At 42.5% G+C, this 22,265-nt stretch overlaps 1 long non-coding RNA gene across 1 annotated transcript; it reads right to left on the reverse strand.

Moving 5' to 3' along the window:
• Positions 1–722: 722 nt before the first annotated feature.
• Positions 723–18,798, reverse strand: LOC120589075 (uncharacterized). Its single transcript, XR_005649378.1, has 3 exons — positions 18,104–18,798; positions 16,337–16,480; positions 723–2,170 (listed from the first exon to the last, which is right to left on the reverse strand). It is a non-coding gene; the product is annotated as an uncharacterized LOC120589075 (long non-coding RNA).
• Between the last annotated feature and the right edge of the window lie 3,467 nt (positions 18,799–22,265).

The raw sequence follows: 22,265 nt of genomic DNA on the forward strand, positions 1-22,265 counted from the left end.
TTAAGGTGTCCTCGGGGCTGTGCTCCCTAAGGAAGCTCTAGGGGAGAATTGCTGCCTCGCCTCTTCCAACTTCTGGTGTCCCCTGGCATTCCTCGATGTGTGACTGAAGCTTTCTTATTTCTGCCCCCGGTCACATCGCCTCCTCCTATTCTATGTGACAAATCTCCCTCCAGCCCCTTCTTATATGTAGGGATATTTATAATTGCATTAAGAGCCCACTCGGATAATCCAGGATAATCTTATCTCGGCATCCTCAGTTTAATCATGACTTTTGCCATATAAGGTAATATTCACAGACTCTAGATATTATTAGGGCCTAATATCCTTGGGGGACGTTTTTCAGACTACTATAGCTCCCTAAGGCCAAGAACAAATCAATAGGTGCTAGGACAGTGCGAGACTCAAAATGCACCCAAAGGGGTCCAAAAAAGAGTCAAACACCATCCTGCTAGATAGACAGAGGTGGATGCTGAAGAGGCCAGGAGTGTCATCAGGATGCTGCTGGTTTTCTCCCACCCCCAGAGAGAAGGAGAGAGGACTTCCCTTCCTCCAGGCCATACGAGGTGCAGAGGGAACAGAGTGGAGCATGGAAAGGTTTGCAATGTGACTGACCCGCCTTGAGTGTGAGAAGCACTGGCCTGAGCAGGAGTAGCTGAGGGAGAGAGATGTGAGGAAGCACTGCTCACAGCCACACATGGACCATGGAAGACCCAGAGGAACACACATGCTTCCCCAGATGAGCACTGGGATCCAAAAGAAGGGCAGACACACAGAGGTCCCAAGACTGAGAAAGGAATCATCATAAGGAGCCAGCCAGAGGAGAGACATTGCCCTCACCACAAAGCCCACAAATCAGGAAGTGCCCCAAAGAGAGAGAAGCAGAACTGGTCATTTGTCACACCCATGTCTAATCCACTATCCGGTTACATCTGTGCCCCTCAAGAAAGATTTCTAGTCCCTTCTGACACCCCCCCTTGCCCCAGCTCCAGCCCCTGAGAACCCAGAAGCGGAGTCATGAGACAGGAAGAGGAGCAAAAATCCCAGTGTCAGATCTGGAGCCTGAGGCAGACACAAAATGGGAGGAGAAATGCTTTAACTTTGAATGAAGTTTTCAGTTTTGATGTCTACACTGGACTGGCTATTTTAATTATGGATATGCCTAATTTCTGAAATGAGACTGGTCTGGGGACTTAGAGAAACCAGAAGAGTTTTTATTGCTACCAGTGACAAAGTCAGCGGACCTGCCTACGTCTGCCCCCAGTGCTGGGGAATGAACTACCTACAGAATTACAGAACGGATTTGAACATGCCAGAGAGGCTATGCATGCGCCTTATCGAGCCTAGGCCCATTCACTGTCACATTTGGATTTTAAAATACCATTTGGTCTCTTTTTATTTTCTAGACCAGGGAGCTGGATTTTGCCAATGTATCTAGGCCTCAAGAGAAGGTCACTATTATAGGTATAAGTACTAGCTAGAGCTGGCTGAGTCTTTCTATTTCCAAAGATCAACTGCATAAATCACTTTCACAAAGTATGTCCTTAAGCCACGGATTACAAGGATTTCTGGGTCAGTGGGAACTGCCCCGCATCTCTGCAATTAGCTAAACCACTGACCTCACTACTTAAAGAATTCATTTGGCCTCCAAAGGCCAGTCTGTGGGCCAATTCCAGTTTCGATATAGCATCTTCCTCAGGCCTGGGAACAAAGTTCACTGTTTTACTCATTCTTCTAGTGCCTGGGAATCTCCATGCCTTTTATGATCTTGTGAAGCTGCTGCAAATGTAGTTATCTCTGCATTTATCTACTTCAAAAGTTAAAGGGTCTTAACAGTTGTAGCAGATAAAGGCTAGAATGAAAAAAAAGAGTTTTATACCAGGTTTCCCTTTTCTGTTTCTTTGTAGACTTTGTAGGCTCAGGTAGTGAACCTGAAATTTGAATCAAGGTGATAAACAGAGTTGTGGTTTCCCGTCATCTCTGTGGACCCAAGAGCGTCACCCTTCCTAGTGGCAGATGGTCTCTTCAGTATAGGCCAGGACACAATATGAAAACGTGGAAGTGGTACTGGGTTAGAAGTCAGAAGACCTGCAATGTGGTCCTGGCACAGTACTTCCTGTTTCCACGTCGTTCTTCATCTGTGCTCTGGGCGTATGAAGGCCTCATAACCTGTCTAACAAGATCGGGAAAGCCAATGAAACATGGATTGTGAAACTGCTGTACACATTAGTAGCATAAAGATAGCTGATTGTCTATCATCCTAATAGAGGTGGTGAGTAAGAACTCTGACTCCTCTGAGAGGATGACGATTGAACACACTCATTTAATTCTACTCCTGTAAAGGAGGGTAGGGCATAAAGTCACTAAAACAAAGAGATTGGGCCAAAAGATAATAATAACATATATATCCACACACATATGTGCGTGTGCCGTATTTTTAAAAAGCAAAGGACAAATGATAACTGACTAAGCATATTCTGGACAGATGAATTCTAAGTCAGCAGATAGGGGGAAAGCTGAGAAAGAACTGTTTGCATCTGGAAGCCTCAGGAACTGTTAGCACAGGTACCTTTGAATATGAAGATGAATGAGAAGCTAAAAAGGAGACAGTTGGTTCAAAAGTCTGTCTACAAAGCAGTGAGATGCACAGAACTTCTTCCCACTTCTATATAGATGGGTAAGTGTCCCCCCCCCCGCCCTCACCCCCCCCAGAAGATTGGAGGTTTATTCTCTAGGAAGGGCAAAACAGGATCTGCAGACCGGGGAACACTGGACCAACTGGGGACAAGAGTACTTGGTGGGAAACAGGAGGATTAACTGAAATACCTCCAACCTTTCTCCCCTTCTCGATTCTTAAAATTCTGGAATTCGGTGTAAGACTCTCCAGACAGGAGACAGAAAGATTCTTCTCTGGGGAATATGATTAGCCTGAGAGAAGAGACCCAAAGATCCTGACCTTGGTGTTTGCTGTGGAAATGCCCAGTGAAGCCAGCATAGATGCCCCTGTGTATATGGTTCTTAGTCTGAGTTTTAATCCCCCTCTAACGCCTAGAAGCAAAGAGCCAATGACCACAGGACATCTGAGGCAAGACTCAGAGGTGAAAGATAAATTCCAGAACAGACAAACAGAAAAAGACAACTTGAGTGAACAAAAACTCTGTAAGGACATGAGAATTACTTCCCGCCCTTGTGTCCAAACAAACAATGAAAAATTATCATTATTATTCTCACAGAGATAACAACAGATATTACAATGTAGAAGCAACAGAGTTGTTTAAGAAAGGAAAGAATAACCAGGTAGTGGGCATACTACATAGCTCAGCCGTAAACAGTATTTACATAACCCAGTTAAGGTAACCTGCTATGATAGCATCAAAAGTTGATGCAACTATATGAGAAGTGAATAATGGTGGGCAATGAAATCTATGCCCTCATCTTCCAGGTGGGAAGGTAAGAGTTAATGCTTAAACTGAAGAAAAAAAGATGTAATGTACAACATGTAGTTAATACTGCTGTGTGATATACAAGAAAGTTGTTAAGAGAGCAGATTCTAATAGTTCTAATCACAAGAAAATTTTCAAAATTTTCTTCTTCTTGTATCTATATGAGAGGATAAATGTTAACTAAATATATTTTAATAATTTCACAAGATACGTGAATCAAACCATTATGCTGTACATCTTAAATTCATACAGTGATGTATGTCAATTATTTCTCAAAAAAAAACTAGAAAAAAACTGAAGAAATCAAAAGTCGCATTATAAACAATAATAATTTAGAGATACCTACATAAAGATGAAAAGAAAAAATTAAGTGATAGATTTGAGAATGAGAAAATAGGACAGCTGGGGGCAGTGCTAGGAGATTGATAGACTAATATTTTTGGTAATGAGTGTTAAGAACAATTTGACTCTTGAAACTATGTGTATTTAACTATGTATAAAAAATAAAGACCAAGTTATAAAAGAGCTTAGGCTCTGGCATCAGACTGTCTGCATTAGTAACTAGTTCTCATCACTGACTCTCTGTATGACATTGGGCAATCTATTTAACCTCTGCAGGCCCTGATTTATTTGTTCATGTTTAGGTAAGATTCTAATGGTTCCACATTATAGAATTGTTGTGGGAATAAAATAACACGTGTAAAACATGTAGCACGGAATCCGGTACATGGTAGGTGCTCAATAAATGCTACCTAGCATTTTCATTGTTGTTTTCCCACTCCCAGGGATCTAATTTAATTGGTCTGGGATGCAGCTTAGATATAAGGAATTTGAAAAGCTATCCATGTGATTCTAACATAGGGCCAAGATGGAAAACCAGTGGTCTACAACCCGAGGAAATGATAGGGAACATAACTATTGCTAAAAAATAGATGATTTTTGGATGTTTCATTGTCAGTCATCCCGCTTGAGCCCTACACCATCCAAATGATAAAGAGATGGAATATTAACACCACATTGTTTCTAATTTTATAAAAGAGTTACCTATCTGAAAAGTTAACTATACACATAAGTTTTCTAAATTGAACCCCATTTGCTCACTGAATCAGGTTTAATTCCCATAGGAGAATGTTGACTCTAAGACAGGCTAAGACTTGGGCTTAAGCATGAAACAAAAAAATTTAAGAGCACACAATTTAAGAATAAACAATATTATGACAAATACTAATAAGCTCTAAGACTTTAGCGGGGGGAGGGGCGGGCATTCAACTATTGGCATGTTTAGAGCATTTAGGTTGAACTAACATCAAAAGCCTTGGGGGAAATCAATATATTTCGTCTTTAGAGATTTATAGGTCTGTCTCAAATTTCCAGATTTAAAAATGACATTACTCCAACACAACTCAGAAAGAAAGAAAGGAAGGAAGAAAGGAAGAAGGAGTGAAAGAGTGAGTGAGAGAAAGAGAGGAGGAGAGAGGAGAGAGGAGAGAGTGGAGTGAGGGAGGAGAGGAGTGATAGGGAGGAGGAGGAGTTAAGAAGGTGTTATATATATATATATATATATATATGTTGTTGTTGTTGCGCTGTTGTTGTTGTTGTTGTTGTTGTTGTTGCTGCTGTTGTTGCTGAAAGAAAGAAAGAAAGAAAGAAAGGAAAGAAAGAAAGAAAGAAAGAAAGAAAGAAAGAAAGAAAGAAAGTTAATTAGTAGGCTCAGTATCTGGAAAGGCCTGTGGGATAGTCAACAGAATTCAGGGACAAGTAAAGCGAGTCAGCGCCTTGGAGGCCAGCATTAAAATTCATGGTGCTCGCTGTGTTCCAGGGTCCACTGGATGTGTGTGAAATACGGCAATGAAAGCAATGAAAACAAAGAGGTAAATATATAGTGTAAAAAATAAAAAGGCATGTCAGAGGATTGAGAATCCTCTGATGTAAAGAGGCTGATGGGCTCCAAGCAGGAGGCAGAAAACAGGTGGCAGAGTGAACCAGGTAAACCACTGTAAGGCAGATTTTTGCTCTCAGGGAACTAGAAATCCTCGAGCAGAGGAGTGACAGGCTGTAATGAATGTTTCAAAACTATGCAAGCAAACAACCAATGACCTCTTTGCTATATGAAAAATCAACTATGTGGAGGTAAAGCAAGAGCAGGTCAAGTAAAAGGCCACTGTCATTTTCCAGCAGGGATACTAGCTGTTTGAACTTAAGGTTGTCATGGTGGAGATGGTGAGGTCTCATCACATCATGAGGATCTGGTTCGATTTCAAAGGTGAAGATGAAAGGGCTCACTGATGGTTTCTACCTGGGCTCTAAGGAGAGAGAGTCATGGTTGACTCCATGCTACAAAGACTTTCTCTCTCTCCAAGCATGCATCCATCTATCCATCTTTCATCCCTGTTTGTCTCTTGGGTTCATTCTAATTCTCCATATGGCAGGTGATAACATGGTTTCCAAGAGCCCTAAATTCATACCCTCGTATTTAGCAACCATGGTAGCTCACATCATATTTATACATCAGACCTCAGCAATGTCCTGTTTGGATCGTGGGCCTAACCCTTGGACCAATCACTGTTGTCAGGAAAGTGGGATATAATGATTGGCCAGGCCTGGCATACACATTCACCCTGTGATCAGGGCAGCTAAGCCTGCTTCCGGAATTAGAGACTTAGGAAAATTTTCCAGGCAAGCACAAAACAAAAGCTACCATAATTTAACCCCCCAGCTCTAACCAAATTGTTTTCCCCTTGAGTTTTGTCCTCTTTCCCTGGATCCTGAAAACTCTGCCTTTCCCGCAAACTCTTCGCAGCTTCCAACATGGGGTACTCACCTCAAAGGGAATATTGTTCTTTCGTTATCAAGTAGTGAGAGGTCAAATTAAAAGTCACAATAATTTTTAGTCTAGTCTCAGGATCCAGGTCAGTCTGTCATTCAAAAATCGATGGAGTAGGGGAGGGAGAAGAGGGAGAAAGTTCATCCCAAATTGTCGGAAGGGTCCTCCATCCTCTGCCAGTTTACTTGTTGACAGAGAGCCTCTCTGAAATGCTTTCACAAAAAGCTGGGTGAAGAAGCGTTTCCAATCAGTTCTCTGAGCATCCTGAGATATTTTAGAGCAAAGATACGCCTACTTTTTTTTTTTTTTTTTAATCTAACTCAGGCCTTTCTGCATTCTTTGTCACTTAAGGATTCTTGGCCCAAAACCAATTCCACTACTAGCATTTGTGTGCTTTGGAAAAACTGCTGACAAATTGAGGAAATAGTCTATGTTCTGAAAGTATTTATACATTGTGGCAATACAGGATCTTGAAATGTGTGTTTACAAAATGGCAGGAGGGCCCCGCGCACTGGCGCACTGGCTGCCCGTCCACACTAACATTCAGTGACTCCCCTGCAATCAGAGTCTGATCGCTGATCCCACCACAGCTGCCATCTTTATCCTCCTGGAACACCTGCTCTTGCAGTCACAGGGAAAGAACTGATCTATGTTGACAGTTTTCCCTACCCCAAACAACCTTGGGCTGTTTATAGTAAATATTGCACACTAGTGAGGTTTTATTGATCTCTTTTTCTCCCAGACACCCCTCCAACTACTCCTACCCCGCTCTCAGTGTGGTTCATCTGCCACCTGGAAGCAGCAAATGCTGTTCCTCTTGCTTTTCTGCATACCAGAGGCAACGATAATATTTACAGTGGCAGTTAAAGGCCCTTTCTGCTGTCCTCACAGCCCTAGTGCTCAAACTGTGCTGAGACCCAGGGAGAACCAAACTCCGAGCTAGGGCTTCTTCCCTCTGCACTCCCAGAGAATTGTTCATTCTTGCCCCTCCTTTGGCCATCTGGAACATGGCAAACAGGAACTCCTAAAAGTTTCCCAAAATGGCATGGTGTGCCTCTAGGTGTTGAAGAAAAGGTTAGTTTCTTTGCATGAGAATTACAGAGGAGATAAAAACATCTGGTTGAATGTGATGAGTTATCTCCAAAATAGATTTCACGTACTCCAGACAAAACCAAAGACAATCCATTAGGATACAGAAAGAAAATATTATAATTTTTATTTTTTTAATTTTTAAATATAATTTTGTGTATTTTAAAGTAAGCATACTAGTGTAGAAGTATATAAGTATGTCGTTTAAAAATGAATAAATATACATAAATGAAGGTTACGTGCTCAAATTATTTTTATTGCTTAGGGTAGATGATCAAAACACTTTGAAAATGATTAAATTAGGAAATACCTGTGCTCTTTTTTCACACTGAAATTCTGTAGTTCTGTGGTTTTATGTCCAGGACAAACTCTGTTGTGTTAGCAGAAGGGGAGGTAAAAACAGACAACTGGTCTTCTAGTGGCAGCCGGATCCCAGTGGGCTTTCTGCCATTGGGACTCTTTGCTCCCTCCCCATTCCTGGAGGGAGCTGGCTCATGACCACTTCATGGGAAGGAGGTGAGGGAGGTTAGAGACACAGAGCAGAAGATGGGCCTCATTGTTGCCCCTTGGAGCCGTGTGGGGCTCCCTCCCATGGGGACATACAGCTCCACCAGGCATCGGAACCAGGCTGCATCTGATTAGAAAATTATGACTTCTAGTCTTTATAGACTGTGCCACCAAATGGCACCATCTTATCCTAGTTAGGTTTAAGAAGTTTTCTGTCTGATGCAGGCTGTGTCAGTTCTTTGTTTGGGGTTTAATATACAATTTTTCTTAACTTTTCTACTTTTCTTTACTCCTCTTCCATTCAACTTTCCTCGTTTTCTTTTTCATCACTTTTCTTCTTTTCATTATTTAATTTCACCTTCCTCCTCTCTTCTAAGGATCCGTGGCCGCCTCATGGCCAATTTCCTTCAGGCAGTGCAAATTGCCAGCGACCCCATTCCATCTGGCAATCATTATGTAAAGATTGTATAGAGAGTCTGACTTTAATTTCAATTTCCCTCCATTCTCTTCAGTGCTTCTAACCTATATTCCTAAACTCCTCCTGCATGGCAAATTCCTATTTTTAAAAAACATACCTTAAACGTCATTTCTTCTAAGAGCTTCTCTTGTTCCTTATACACCATCCAAACAAGCTCATCAATTCCTTCATTGTACTTTCTGCATACACTTTTTCTTTTCTTGAGATATAATTGACATTTAACATTATATTAATTTCAGGTGTAAAATGTAATGATTCGATATGTGTTCATATTGCAAAACGATCACTACAATAAGTCTAGTTAAATCTATCACCACACATAGTAACAATTTTTCTTCTTGAGAACTTTTAAGATCTACTTTCTTAGCAACTTTCAAATATACAGTATACATTATCAACTATAGTCTCCAGGCTGTATATTATATTCCTATGTAATTTACTTATAACTGGAATTTTGTCTTTTGACCATCTTCTGCACACATTTCATGGCGCCAGCGATATTTAGTTTCACCGATATATTTACATGCTTGTCTCCCTCTGCTAGTCTGTAAACTCATCCAAGGCCAAGGCTGATGGCCTGCCCCACAGCACAGTGCCTGGTACAAAGCAATTTCTTAATACATGGAGTGAATGAAGGAAGGATATCTGAAGCCAACTATTCTTGGCTGCCCTGTTGATCCACCAGAATGTAGCCAACTGCAGAGGTAACGGCAACAAAGCTAATATTTATCGCATGCTTCCATTTGCTTACAGTAAGAAACCAATTACATATATATCTGGTTGAGTGGTGACCAGCAGACCTATTAATTGTACACTCTGTTCACTAAGAAGCAGCTCCCTTCTCCCGACATAGTTTGATAAGTATGTTCCAGGCTAAATGACAGTATCCTACTTGCTTGGCTCTAATTGCCAGATTGTTTCTTAGGTTCATTTCTGTCTTTTAATCACAGCTTATACGTGATTGTTCCTGGACTTTAGGGATTCAAAGTGTGCACTGGGAACACTGACATTTTTTCGTTCCTGGAAATTCACTGGAGATTTTCCAGTGGCCAAAAGGCTGAATCTAATTGAAACATAACTTTACACAAATACAATTTTCTTCTCTTTTCTTTTCCAACAAGGAGTATAATTTTTTAAAGACTCACCACATTGAAAAAAATAAATGCAATTTACTAACTTTGGTTACTAACTCTTCATCTGACCCTTCATCCACAGCCAGGAAAAATCACACACATTTTTATGTGTTTTATATTTGAATTCCACCTGGCTTGTCTGTCTGCCTGTTTGCCTGTCTGCCTCTCTCTGTCTCTCTGTCTCTCTGTTTGTCTCTGTCTGTCTGCCTGTCTTTCTGTCTGTCTGTCTCTCATACACACACACACATCCTGGAGCCATGTAGCTTTAATTCCCAGGCCATGAAAACTTTTGTATTTGTTAATGTTCCCCTCTCAATCTGATAACCAGTCAGCCCTTTCAACCCAGAGATCCCTATAAGCAGCTGCCCAGAGACCACAGAACCTGAGAGAGTAATGTACCCCCTGGACCCCTGCCAAAGCAGCTTGCCCTCCCCAGTCAGTCCCCACTTCCAGCCTGACACACCCAGCCTAACAATGTGTCCATGGAGAAAAAATGCTCTCACAAGGCATGGCAAACCCACACTGTCTTGTAACTTTAAAAATATATTCTTTTGTGGTTGATGTTCCAATCACAGTCTTAGAAAACTGAAGACAGAACTAAAAATCAGTCTCTGAGTTCTAAGATGGTCAGCTACCTGAAGACTATGAGACCTCAGGTGGTTCACTGAGCCTCTCTGGGTCATCTTGAAACTGAGAAAAATTGCCATGTTCCCTTCTTTTTCCTTCGCTCTATGTGATCTGCCCACTCTCCTATTCTCTCTGCTTCTTATAAGGCTATTGTGAGGCCAGAGAAGATAACGTTTGTGAAACGCTTTAAATTAAATTGCTTTTTGAGATGTTATCCTTAGTGCGCTGCTAACCCTGTTAACATCTCTCTATAGGTAGAGAGATCTGTGGATAGATGGTAGTGATGATGCTGGCACGACGCTGTGAATACACTTGATGCCCCTGAACTGCTCGCTTAACGAGGGTTACCGTGGTAAAATTTGTGTTATGAGTATTTTACTACAATTTAAAAATAAATATATAAATAAAGAGTCGACAACAACAAATCTATATTATTTGACTGTTTCGGAAGCAGCTTTCCTGGCCTCTATGGCCCCTGGTCACAGGTTTTCCTTGGTTGTGTCTGCTTGCCTTCTGGTCTGCTATAGAAATCTCACAAAGAATGAGAGAGGTCTAGAGCTGAAAGGGCTTTAAAGGTTGGTGGCACACCTCACCCCTTCCTCTCCCATTACAGATAAGGCATGAGGCACATTTGAACAAAAGGGTCAATTTCAATTTAAGGTTCCTAATTTCAGGATATGTGTAGTTTTCTTAGGGAACAGTAGCATATCGTGCTATATATTATTAGTAGCAATGACCATAATATTAATAGCCATCATAACAAAAATCTATAATAATACCCACCACACATCCCCTCTAGCCCTGGGAGAAGGCCTGCAGAGCTGAGCCCGGCACTCTGGACAAGCTGTCAAGTCCCGGGCCTCCTCTGAGGAAGGCACTCCCCAAGGCTGCTGCTCTAGGCCTGACAGACAAAATGGGGAGGGACACATTCTGGAGTGTGTCTGATTTCAGGCCTCCTCTAGATCAGATTTTAGGTGACCAGTTTCAGTCTAGTGCTGTCTCAGACAATTAAACGCTAAGTCTCACCAGAGAACAGACATTTTACAACTGGGTTATAAATTGCCACCAAGGGGTTCTCAGAGAAGTTGACATTACCTCCAGCTACCTTGACCGAGTGGCGCCACAGTAACTCAACCTGGACCTTTGGAAAGTGCTTTCCCTGGAAACGGGCCTGCTGAACACAGGATGTGATCGCCAAGCAGAGCAGAGTCCCAGGAAAGGGAATACAGCTGCGTTCATCTCGGAGGGACTTTTAGGAAGTGTGTGTGAGGAGGGAAGTTAGCCATCTGGCCAACTCACCATATTTTGCATATAAAGATCTGAAGGTTGAGACACTTGGGGGTGGGGTGGGGCCAGCAACCTGTCCAAGGCTGCTTGGCACTCAGCAGTGTCTGTGAGAGGAAGTCAGGCCAGTGGGAGGCCGGTGATTTTCCTACCACACTACTCCGCCTATGGCCAGGGAGGCAGAGGGTAGGGTGAAAAAAACGGACTTTGGAACCAGGCCCAGCCACATATCCCATCTCTCTCCTTTAATGGCTCTAAGGCTTCGGGCTAGTCATGTCTCCAAGCCTCAGTTCCTTGGCTATAAGATGGATATAATAATTCTCATCTTTCAAGGTTGACATAACTGTTAAGTTAAGCGATGTGTATGAAGTGCCAGCACAGTCTCTGGCAAAGTGCTCCACAAACGGTAGCTATGATTTATCACCATTACTTGAGCCAGTATGGCTCTCTAAGCATAATGGGCCTTACTGGGGCAGGATTCCAAATGCACAGTGGACCCTGCTTGTTGGATTAGGGAAGGTCCAAAGCACAGAGGAAAGGTTCCAAACTGGAATAAAGGGGGACAAAGAAGAAAGGCTGCTCCAGCTAGTTGGGGTGTCAGTAGGTCTGAAGTTTCCATGCAGCTGGCTGGCATATGCCCAGGACACCCATTCTTTGGGATTATCTGACACCCACTATGGTAATTACATGGCTTCCAAAAAATCAACAAGAGCAGCAATGAATAAAGCCCGTATGCCTCAGAATGGCAAGGGAGAAGCTGCCCCTATCAGCTGGCTTGAGGCAGTGGGGCAAATTCACATGGGATGTGCCCCCAGATACATGTAAATGAGGGTGCGCAGAGCACTCTCTCAGCTCTGAGGCTTACATAAAGAATGCTGAATGGCTTAGTTGGCTCAGGACATAGTAACATAGGATCCGCCAAGACCAGTGGTCCTGAAAACATGGTCCTCAGATCAACAACATCAGCATCACCTGGGAGCTTGTTAGACATGAAGAGTCTCTGGCCCTTCCCTGACCTAATGAATTAGAATGTCTGAGGATGGGATCCAGGAAACTGTTGACCAAGCTCTCCAGGTGATTCTTAGGGACATATGATTTGAGAATCATGGACCTACGCCATTTCTCTTAATTTTCTGAGTGAGATCACAGTGGCTATCAATCTTGGCTGCACAGAAGCAGCCCAATGCCAAAGCTACAACCCAGAGCAAATAAGTCAGAACCTCTGGGATTGGACCCAGGTGCTAGCTTTTGTAAGGCTTCTCAGGTAATTTCATTGCGCTGCCACGCTTGAGACCCATTGGTTTGGAGCAAGAATTTGGAATAAGTCATTCATTCTGCTTGTGTGAGTGCTGCAGTGTGTGAGAGCATCAGTCAGCTCAGACGCTGGGCGTGCCCACCTTTTCCTTTGCTCAGAGTTTCTGCGTTTGTTTTTCCTACCACGACTTCCTTAATTATAGGTTCTGTATCCCTAAGAGAATTTCTGAAAACACTTGTCCCCACTTCCCATTCACCCATCTTTACCACCATTGAATCATTAATGTTATTGAATCCACTGACCAATGTTAAGGAACATCCCAGGGGAGGCTCCATGCATTCCAGGCCCTTAGGATCCAGTGCGAATTTGCAAATTAAAGACATTATGTTTTCCTGTCTCTTTTCTGTCAATTTTGTCTGCAATGTTCTTGTTGTCTTTATGCATTTTATTCATCAGGCTAATAAAACCCCATGTGGTTTATGTTTTGTTTGGCCTTTGAAACATGCAGACATCTCACCCCGTACTTAACATTGGAGCCAGTCCTCACCGTGGTGTTTCCTCAGCTGGGGGAGGGTGGGCAGGAAGAGACAATCAGTTTCCCCTCCAGTATTCCATGGACTTACAAGAAAGCTGGTAAGCAGCCTTAAAGGAAATTTTCAGGTCCTAAACACACATACTACGTTTAAAAATGGAGCGGTAGGATAGCATATCATAAGGGCTAGGCTTATGCTTTTAGCTTCAGATCAATTACCTGGAAGTTTTAGAAATTTTCCAAGAAGCCCAATTTACAAACATGTACAGTTTGTGGTGTTAATAAGATTTAGTCGGCTAATATAAGTCAAATGTTTCTTCTCAGGGCACTTCCTAGGGAGCTATCTTCCACAAAGTCTCCAGGAGTATTGAAACCACTCTATTTTGGGAGAAATGGATATTGAATATATTTGTCCATGTTTCTCCACACCGTTAGGATGATCAATCATCCTGCTCTCTCTGGAACTTTCCCATTTTGGCACTGAAAGTCCCACGTCCATTTTTCATCCTGGGCAAACTGAGACAGTTGGTCCCCCAATATACTTCTCAGATCGCCTTGCTCATGCCCTATAAATCTTCTCCTGCTGTACTGCCTCATCTCAAACCGCCAGCACTTGTGCTTAGCACAAATGCATGTGTGCACACGCATGCACACACACGCTAAACACTCCCAGTTCCTTCCTCATAATGCTAATGCTAATGCAAATGCATTCATTTGTCTTTCTTGAATTTCTACTTCACATTTTCCCTATTGCTATCACCACCTTATCTCTCCATAGGAATGATTCCAAAAACATCTTGTTCTGCCAGAATGACTGTGGGGAAGAAAAAAAAAAGTGATTCTTATGTTTCAGAGCTGAAACGAGATGAAAGAGTACATCATAAAAGTTAAAGAGCACCTTTTTATTCAATGAAATAAAGCTTTATTGCATAGTCTTTAAGTGCTAGGTACTGTGCCACAGTAAGACAAGTCCCTGATTTCAAGCTAAGAAATGGCGTCAATATGCTCTCTTAACTCAGTAAAACTCACCAGCATTTTATATTCCCCTCTTCCTTGACTTTCCATCGGACTGAGCAAACATGCCCTTGGTTTTTGCCATTCCTTATCTGGGGCTGCTAGTAGCAATTGACTGTGTCCTCTGCTAGTTCATGCTTTCTAACGTCAGTGCTGCTCCAAAATTAGTATAATGAACTTGATTAATTTTTCAAAGTAATTCTAAATTTTTCTACACTTAAGTTCCTTCACCTACGCACCATGCAGCACATGACTTTGTCATTTACTTTCTGAGTTTAGCGTCATTTGATGGAGTTTCAGCTTGCATTCACTCTTTTGGAAAGAGTGGAAAAATATTACATTTTTCCAGGCTCCTCATAGTCAATTTCTCTTGCCCTATTGCCTTAAATAAGGAAATATATATTATCTCTTCTCTGAGGCTTTGTCCTTTGTCCCCTATCACTTCCTCTTTTAACTTGCTTCTTCAATCACTCCCCATCTGATGCATTTTTTCTGCCTTTGACTTCTCTTCAACATACAAATGTGCTTAAACCGTAATTATTCTTAAGGAAAAAAAAGAGAGATGATCTGATTCCCCAAAACTATGGAATCCCACCTTCCTTCCTTCTCCTACCCCCCCCTCCAACACCCACCCCACCGCCTTTCACATCCATTTCTCCCATTCAGTCCTGTGCAGTCTGGAATTTGCTCCTGCTAAACTGAAATTTTCTCTCAAGGATCATTAATAAACTACTTGTGAAATGCGATGCCCCTTCTAAGTTCTCATCCACCTCAGCCTCTTTGTATCATTTGGGAGTTTTGTTAGAATTATCTTCTTTTGACCTCTCTCATGTTATGTGTCCTGAGTCCCCTCGTCCTTCTCCCACTGGGCCCCATCACCTCCCATTGCCTGTTTCTCCTCCTCTGCCTTCCCTCAGTCTTACCCTAGACCTCAGCCAGTGTCATGGGCTTCAGCCACAGCTCTGTTCTGTTGACTCCCACACCTGCGTTTCCATCTCTGAAGTCTCTCCTGAGTTTTCTACCCACATTTCCAAACATTGAATGGACAACTTCACATGGGAAAAGTCAAAGCTTCTCAAACTTCAAACCCCCAAAATTAAGTTTATTATCATCACCTCTAAAACCTGTCTCCCATGTTTTCTGTCATAGTCAACAAGTCCACTCTGCTAGAAACTTCTGTATCACACTTTACTCTTTCTCTTCTGCACATCTAAGCATGTGGCAAATAATTTCTTTATCTTTATTATCTTTGTTATCTTTATTCTTGGTACTTTTTATTACAAATGGCAGAATCCCAACTTAAATTAGATTAAACAAGAAAAAGGGATGTATTGGCTCATGGAACCAGACATGGAAAGGATGGCCTCACGTGAATGGTATCAGATTTCTCTCTTCACTTCTCATCTCAGCTTTTGTTTTTGTTTGCCCTTGTTCTTTGAGGCTCTTTTTTGTGTAGGGGATATGGCCACCAGCAGCTCTGAAGGCACACCATGATAACAATAATAAGAAGAGACAATTAGTATGAGCCAGGCACCATTCTAGGCACTTCAGACCTCACACGGCAAGAAAAAAGAGGAAAAAGTATTCTCCACTTTAAATTTAGAAAATCCATACATGAAGTCTAAATTGAACCAGTACAAGTCATGAACCCACCTGATGGAACAGTCTAGAACTGGACTTGGATCATCTGCCCACCTCTGAACTTGGATGTTTCAAGTAGGGGGGTCCAGTAAATGACAGCAGGTAAGAAAGCATGCAGGATTAGACTTTGGGGCAAGAAACTGAAATGCAGAAACTTGTGGTGCTAATTGAGGTTCATGGGTGTTTGTATCTTCTTATGAAAATGAAGGGGGCCAATAAGGAATTATATCTGACTAGATGCCCCATCCACACAGACACAAACACACACACAGACACACACACACACACATGCAGAGAAATATAGAAGAGAATCAAGACTTTTCTTAGAAAACAGTTTGCGAATACACTAAAGCGCAAATAAATGCGTCATCAAGTCCCCAAATTTTGTGCCAATAGTTCCTAGTCTCTGCAAGTGTAGGACCTCTTTTTAAAATGAAAAAACAAAGTTTCAAACTTTTAAATGGTAGTTGTTATAATGATAAAATGAGTAAAAACTAGACATGATGGCACACCTTATACATTGCCTGCCCGGCCTGCAGGTGATCTTCTGTGCACTAGTGCACTGCAGGCCTCTTGCACTGCCTCGCTTTCCCACGGGGGTCTGCCGTCATGGGTGAAACTTAGTGCTCTTTTCTCACAGAACTTTTGAAGAATCTCTATTTGGAAAACATTCAGAGACAGTATTGAAATTACGCATTGAAGCCAGGCAAATCTCAATAATGCACTCATGTGATATATGTTTTTAAACAATTTAACTTTCTAATATCCTCTTCAAAGATAAATAGTTGCAAATTTTACCCTTAAGTAACTGCGCAAGTAAACTCGATGCTTGTCCTTGTTTTAGACTCCATAATATTAAACATTTACGGCATGTTTATTTATTATATGATGCTGTACTCTATTTTTTTGTTTCTATATCTATAGTTCCTGTGATTATTGACTTCTCGTTCATCAGATTTGTAAACATAATAAAGCCTAAATGGAGTATACACAACTATGAATTCCATTATATTGTAAATTAAGCCTCCCACTGCAACATTTGGGGGAGATATTACTCCCAGGAGCGATCGCTGCCAACTGCCAGGTGCATTATGAGATGCTATTTTCATCTTCCACTATCTAATATATTCTATGTAACTGGCAAAATTCTGGGGGTGGGAGTTGCCCCAAGTCGTCGTTGTGAAAACTATTATTTCATTATCATGCTCAGCTAGACTTGGAAATAAATTAAAACAAATGTTCAAGAATGTTCTCTTTCCATGTTAAGTATTTCGTCTGATATCTTTTCCTCTTTCACTTAAATGTGACAAAAAGATCCGAAATGGAATGCAGCCTTGTATGAAATCAAATTAATCTCTTATAACTTATTAGAGCATATTTGCCATTAGTATTGTTAGGCTGCAAAGCTATTCTATTTATTTTTTAAAAGTTAAAAAGAAAAAGGAATAGTCATTTGAAGTTTGATGTTGAAAAGAGAAAGCTAAACAGCGTGTTCTACATTTGAAATTCCGCAAGGCGGTATCAAGTTACTGTAATCCCTGGAAGCCTCAGACACACTGTTGATTTTTCCTATAAAAGAGACTTGCATCCTTTTGCCCGATTTCTCCACATCAGTGTGCACGTTTACTCTCCTCAGCTCTCCCTGTTCAGTTAAATGTGTATGAAGTCCAAAGCTTTCTAAGAAACACCCTGCCCCAGCCAGGATCAAAGGAAGGCTTCTAGAATGGAATATCCGCTGTGTGTCTCCATTTGTTAACTTTTCCACTCCATTTTTTTTTTTTATAGTTACAATGGCTACATCTCAGAAACAAAGCCACCTGCTATCAATTCAAGTGAAAAAAAGGCTGTCTTAATGCGCTTATGTGTGTGTGTGTGCGTTCCTATGAAGAAGTTATTTACATGTCTAACCTTTCTTCGGGATATTGCAAAATATTCAGCAGGCTGTAACTGACCTCTCTGGAAGGTGCTAATCCCCAAATGGACATATTAGGGAGCAACTGTTTAGTCACCTCTTCATAGGATGGGTCAGGTGTCAGGCCAGGCCCACGCTCACACCGACGGGCATTCAGCTTAGCAGAGTGAGCACTGATCTGAGGCTCAGGACACCCTTGCCTTTCTTAGTGGTGAAAACTGGGGCATGTGACATTACCTTTGGGAGCCCCAGTTGTCTTATGTATAAAATGAAAAGTTTGGACTAAGTCAAAGGTCTCTACCCACTAAGTGCGGCACAGTAGACTCGCATAGTTTTCTCTTTTTTAATAGTCATGCAAGGGCCTTACCTCAGAGCAGTTAAATTAAACCTCCAGGGGTGGAACCCAGACACCGGTGTTCTTTTTAAATCTTCCCAGATGAGTCTAGGTGCCGCCTGAGTAGAGAGCTGCTGGGCTAGGTGACCTCCAGGGTTCCGCTGGACCTGCTCCTGTCAGATCAGGGCCTGCTGGATCAGCTCTGTTGTGGAAATACTGCCCAGCTCTCCAGTCAAATGCGTGAGTCGCTAGGGCCTGAGCATGAACAAAATAATCAATGTAGGTAACTGGACTACCCAACCGAATGAGTGAGGAGTTTGAGGGAGGGGAGGGAAGGACCTATCGTTAAAAAGGAATCATCATGATTCCTAAGAGAAGTGCAGGCAGCAGCGAAACCTGCTCTTTTCCCCTGGGAACTCTGCTCGGAGAGCTCATTTGCCTGTTCGCGCCCAGCTCCGACTTCTCTTTTGCAGGCCGGCGCTGCGCTGCAAAGATAAACTGATATAATCAATAGCAAGCGCTGCATTTTGCTCTTCCGATCTTGTCACATAATTTCCTTTCCCAAGGCAGTGCCACAATTCTCTTGGCCCAGTTCTCTTGTCTCTCGGAGCTTGTTTTCCTTTTACTCCTTTTTAATCTAGCTATCTCCACATCCCATCATCCACAGACCCGCCCCGCTGCCATGCGTCCCCACCACCCTTGACACGATTTTCCTTTGGAATTTCCCGTTCCCCCCACTTTATACGCTCTTGTCTTTCTTCCTGCTCCTTCGTTTTCCAGCCAATATTGCTGGGCCACCAATGGCTGTGAGAATATGAAAATCGGAGCCACTGGCATGAATAATGAATCGGGAGAGCCAGACTGAAGCCAGTGGGAACTGAGAAGACTATTTGAGAAATGCAGCCAGATGATTTAGCAAGAGCCAGTATCACGTTACTGTAATCCCGGAAGCCCCAGATACACTGTTAATTATGAAAATGCAACTCTGATTAAGGAACAATCTGCCAACATCCAAAGGCAGGCTGCAGCTTCATACCTTGCTTGGGGGCTAAAGCTGGGAGTTCTGGAAGGTGCAGAGACCCCTGCCTGTCGCCACTGCACTGACCAACTAGTGCATGGCCTGGCTAGGTGCCTGTTTGCTCAGGTCAAGAATATTGTTGCCACACCAGGTTGGTGCAGATGGACAGGGATGGTTAGAGGGGCTGTTAGTGCCAACTTCACATAGCAGCAGGGCAGGAAGAGGGAAGTGGCGAAATCTACATCTTGAGGTTGCCAGAGAGGATAAAGGCAGGAGGTCTGAAAGCCAAGGAGAGCTGTCTGTTGCTCTTCTCAGTCATTAGAATCCAGCCTAAGTACAAGGCCTCGGCACAGATATGTCTGATCCTAGACTATTCCCAGTTAGTCAGAAGCCTCCTTTGGACCTCCTTTTACAAACAGGACTTGGTGGGTGGGTCCGGGAAGCCCATGGTTTAATCTGGGAGCTTGCCGGAGCTGGTTGGTGAGTGAGAAGACCACAGGACAATCTTAACCAGCATTCTTGCCAGGGCTGGAGTCCTTTCTCATTTGTCTCTCAAATGCTACCAGACACATTTTTGTAAAATATAAACCTGTCTATACTACTACCTTGCCAAAACCTGTCAGTAGCTACCCGTCAGCTCCAGAACAGAGGTTAAATTCCTAATCATAACATTCAAAGTCCTCTATGGCTTAACCCAAACTTCCACGTCTCTCCACTCGGTGACTTCACCTGACCGCCCAGAGATGCCGAATGCTTTGTTCTCTGTGCACTCTGGCTGCTCCTCTCCTGCACACCTTCGCACAGACTGTGTCCTCTGCCAGAAATTTACTTTCTATCCATCTTTGTCTGTGGCATGAACACCAATTTATCCTCCAAGACCCAGCCCGGAAGCCCTCTTTTCTAGGAATTTCTCAAGAGCCCTCGTGTTGGACATACTTTCCTCCCTTTGTGCTCCTGTCATACCTACTGCTCACTTGACATTGAAGGATCTCTTTGTGAGTCTAGAATAGACACTCTGGGGGCAGATGCCATATCCTATTTACCCAGCAATGTTCCCAGAATGCAATACAATTTCTGGACTATAGTAGATATCAAGTAAGTTTGTCTAGAGAATACCAGCTGGAACAGATTAGGAATATCGGATTACAGTCTTGTATTGTACAGACATGGATTACCATACTTCCTGCCTGGAAGAGAGTCTGGCAATCCAAGCAGTGCTCTCCTTCCCGGTCCCTTACAGTGGAGAGCTCCCCGGCACTTGCTCACAATCCCCTCCCCCATCCTGACTGTGATCTCATGGTGTCAGCTGCTCTCAAGCTCCCAGTCTTCTCATCTTCGTGGGGCCTTGACAGGCAGAGGAGACACACACACCCTGGTGACTCGTTTATTGCCAGTGGTGAACTAAATCTTTCAAGCCAAAACTTACTTCATTTTCCCCAAATAAGGGCAATGTCTGAGTCATGGAGAAAACAGGTAGAGCAGGTATGAATCTCTGTCTGCAAATTCACATGTTCAAAAGAATGGATCCTGATTTTGTCATCACTCAATTTAATTTCTGTTTCAAGTCCCATTTTTTTCTTAGGGTGGCAGAGTTAGTATTCTCACTTCTCCCTTTTCCCTGGTGTGACATCTGAGTACCAGGGGTGTTCGTGTGGTGTCTGGGTGAGGGCATACCTGGTCTTCATTCTCAGTGTCATCTGTTCATTATGGTTCCCGCTGGGAAGCCACTGCATCTAACATCCCTACCCACATGCGTGGGTGCTGAGGTAATCCCATTCCTATCCCTTCCGACATCCTTGGGGGCCAAGACACCATATCAGGGCCATGACGGGACCTGGGGAACTCTGCAGGCTGACTAAGGCCACATCTGCCAAGTCATATTCTACTGTTATTGTCACTTCTCAGAACGTTAAAGAGATAGGACATGGGTTGACTCTACCCTCAGATCATACGAACTTATATGTGAGAATTTTTTGGTTGTTTGGTTGGTTGGTTGGTTGGTTGGTTGGTTGGCTTTTGTTTTGTTCTTTGGTTTTAGGTTCCGGCATCCTTAACACTCGACATGGGAACCAGGGCTCAAGATCTCTTTTCTCAGAAACTGACCAACCTCTTCACTCTCATAACTCTCTGGTCCAATTCTCTCTCCTCCCAGTCTATGACATTCTTTTTTATTTAATGTTTATGTGAGGGTGAAGGGAGAGGCGCCTTCCTACAAATCATCTGATATTCTACTAATCTGTTATCTCTATCCTGATTTCATTTCTTCATAGTTTATTCTTCGTCACAAAAAGACTTGATCTTACCTTTGATCTTTCCTGCCACATTCCTTCCTTGTGTCAGTGATCACCTACCACAGTCCAGTTATTGAATGGAGAGAAGGGAGAAGGTATAAGAGGGAGATGGAGGGGAGAAATATCTTTAAAAATATTAACAGACACTAATGCAGCATTTACAATGAATCTGGCACTGTTCTAGGACTTAACATACATTAACTTATTAGATCACAGCAACCTAATAAGGCAGAAACTGTTAATAATTCTACTTTACAGATGAGAAAACTGAAGTTAAGAGTGACAAATTGGAGGAGCTAAAACTTGAACCCAGGCAGTCTGGCTCTAGACTCTGTACTCTTAACCACTCCGATGATAGCTTCTCATTAATCATTACCCTGCTACATATGTTATTCTTATTGTAGATTCATCTTCCTTGAAGATGTGTAGGGAAAGTTTAAAAATATTATGATGGAGGCTTCTCTTTCTATTCAAAGTGCTAGTGCTGGGATTTAACAATTTTTTATTTTTATGAGAAATTTATCAGTCATCGACATGAATGTCAAAAAATAAAAGAAAAGCCTACAAGTCTTTAAAAATAGAATCCCCCACCACCACCACCATCAAGGCCACTGCCTCCATCTGCCTGGAAATGTTTTATCATGCCCTTCAGCAGTGGGGTAAGAAATAGAGTGCCTGACCTCTAAAAGGCGTGTCAATTCCATACATTTCAGTCTGCATGCCCTTGCGGGTTCTTTCCAGTTCTAAGAACTAATATCCCTTTTGAATAAAAAGATGCCCAAGAAAAAGCACTGTGGGCTTCTAATTCCTCTAGAACAATTATTCTTAACATTTTGGGGAGTTACAGACCTTCTCCAGGAAATGCAAATGCACAGATCCAAATGCA

This window comes from Pteropus medius, unplaced genomic scaffold (genome assembly GCF_902729225.1).
Source record: "Pteropus medius unplaced genomic scaffold, Ma_sr-lr_union100, whole genome shotgun sequence".
Lineage (NCBI taxonomy): Eukaryota > Metazoa > Chordata > Mammalia > Chiroptera > Pteropodidae > Pteropus > Pteropus medius.